Source organism: Euprymna scolopes, chromosome 21 (genome assembly GCF_053919585.1).
Source record: "Euprymna scolopes isolate OS-2025 chromosome 21, ASM5391958v1, whole genome shotgun sequence".
Taxonomy (NCBI): Eukaryota; Metazoa; Mollusca; class Cephalopoda; order Sepiida; family Sepiolidae; genus Euprymna; species Euprymna scolopes.
The window spans coordinates 12,433,385-12,435,884 of record NC_136502.1 but is presented as its reverse complement, the minus strand read 5'-3'; the positions used below and the strand labels follow the sequence as shown (position 1 = coordinate 12,435,884).

Below are 2,500 nucleotides of genomic sequence, written 5' to 3'. Positions count from 1 at the left end.
CTTTTCCGGATGTGACCTTTTGTCTCTTTTGTGACATAACTTACCTACTCAAACACCTGTCTTGAACACCTCTTTCTCTGAACACAATTCAAATACCTCTGCTTCTTCAAACACATCTCGAATATGTACTTCTCTGAATACATCTCGAACACCACTTCTCCAAACACTGGCCACACATCCTTTAATCTCTGCTATGATGTCACATTTGCACAGCCTACTTGGTTATTTGCATATCTTTATGCTGCTGCTGCTCCCAGTTTTAGCTGCTCTATTACATTTTTCCAATATTTTAAACTGTTTCTAGTGCTCCTAAAACTATTGGTATTACAGCGTTCCCCCAATCTCTTGTTGGTTATTATTACATCTGATTTCCTTGCTTGGATGAGTTTGTAATTCCATATCCCAGATGATTTGCACTTTTTTATTTTCAAATATTGTCTCTGCTCTGTGTCTGAAGCCTTTGTCTGCATATTCAAAGTGCAGACATTTGCACAGTTTCTAGTGAACTGCCCTTCCAACATAGTTGTGTTTGTTTTAGTATTATTTTAGAGGCTGGTTTTCTGCATTCATTTATTATGTTGTTTACTGTTTTGGCTCTTTGTTCACAGAATCTATATCTACTGATTTTCTGGGGTTTGTCTATTTCGGCTTTTATATTGTTCATTCTGATCTTGTTATTCTGTGTGGCTGTCAATAGCAATTCCATTTCTCTTTTCAAATGTCCTTTTTACAGCCAGGTAATTTCATGAGTTTCTTCTCATACATCGTTTATGTAGATGCTTGTATTTTTGTTTTGTTTTCCTTGTTTTTTTTTTTCATGTATTTTTCATCTTTTTGGTGTCTGTAGGAAAAATTGTAGTGAATATGAAAATTAATTACCTCAGAAACGCCCACGTGTTTGCATGTTTTGTAAAGTTCAATTACTTTACAATAGAAAAATCAAAATGACGAAGCGCAGCTGATTTTATGTTCCATCGTTACACAAAAGTAATCTGAATTCTCGCCATTCATATGCAAATTAGACGATCCTATGTTGCATAAAAGCAAACCATTTGAAAAAGGGGGGAAGTTCATTTGAAGAAGGCGAGGCATGCATTCATACAGCATTAAGGCTTGATGGATTATTTACTCCAGTCAATACAGAAGGCTGAAGAAAAAACTTGATACGAGTCAGGAACTGGGAGCATCCCTATTCTACAATTACCGACAGGAGATCGGAGAAACTCGGCAGATGGCGACAATCAGGCTGGCTTTGGTCCTGTGGGAGGTCATGTTGGTGATGTTTTCAACGTATGACCAAACAAGGTAGTTCAGCAGGTTTAGGTCAGGGGAAGGGGAGACAGTGAGAGAAGGGTTCAAAGTCGTAGCACTCCTTCTGAAGCAAAGTGTGAGTCTCTTTGAGCTTGTGGGCCAGTGCCAAATCTTGCTATTACACCCAGGATCTGCCAGCGGCCATTTGATTACCCCAGGGGATCACCACACTCTTCAACACATTCAGGTACACTTTGGTGTTGACTTTCAAGCCGACTTCAGCAGGTTTAGGTCAGGGGAAGGGGAGACAGTGATAGCAAACCAACCAGAGTCTCTTTGCACTTGTGGGTCGGTGCCGAGTCCTGCTGCCACACCCGATTGGACCATGGGATCACACACTCTTCAATACATCCAGGTACACTTTGGTGTTGACTTTCAAGCTGCTTTGTAGCATGATGTGGCCTTCACTTGAAACCACACCAAATACCATAACCGTGGCCGGAAACTTTGTTGGGCTGTGCTCTCAAGAGTTGATCACTCTGAATTTGCATTTTGAGGGTGCTGGCAATGGCCCTGTTCTTTTAACTTAGATCTGTAGAGAGCATAAGTTGAACAGCAGATCTCGCTCGTTGAACATTGTGTCACTTTTAGACGATAAAAGACTCCTATTGCTCTTGGGATTTGTACACAACTAGCCAACAAGTAGATGGTTGATTGAGATTGTCGGACTGACTTCCTCATCTTGGTTGTTATAGTCACAACGTTTCGGCTGTTTTGTCCTCCGGCCTTCATCAGGGGTTTTATATCGAACTGGGGAACCGTTTGTTAGGAGTCTCGAACCCAACCCTTTATTATTATTACGGGTGTACCGTGTTCGGACTCCAGCTAGGCTCTGGGACATAGTTGCTGATTCTCTGTTTTGAATGTTACTTTTCACTGGCTTCGTTCAGGATTGAACTCAGCACCTTTGGGTAACTGTAAACTTTGATACAACGTCTAGGACCACTCGGCCATATGTCACTAGGACTCAAAAATACAGACAATTACTAAGTAGATGGTTTGCAACAAAAACAGAAAACCGGTTTTCATCAAACGGAAATGGAATCATGTCATCTTTTCTAGGGTGAAATTTTATCATTTCACCCTGGACAGTATCTCTTATTAACGATGATCACCTGCTCTATATCTTAGAATATTTATTTTTCTAGTTCTTTTGCTTTTCATCATCCACATAGTCTTTTATATTTAC

The 2,500-nt window shown here is 40.4% G+C and overlaps 1 protein-coding gene across 2 annotated transcripts in view; it reads left to right on the top strand.

Moving 5' to 3' along the window:
* LOC145241999 (protocadherin beta-12-like) overlaps positions 1-2,500 on the top strand; it is a 270,193-nt gene that overhangs the window by 266,910 nt on the left and 783 nt on the right. The gene's annotated exons all lie outside the window — the stretch shown is intronic.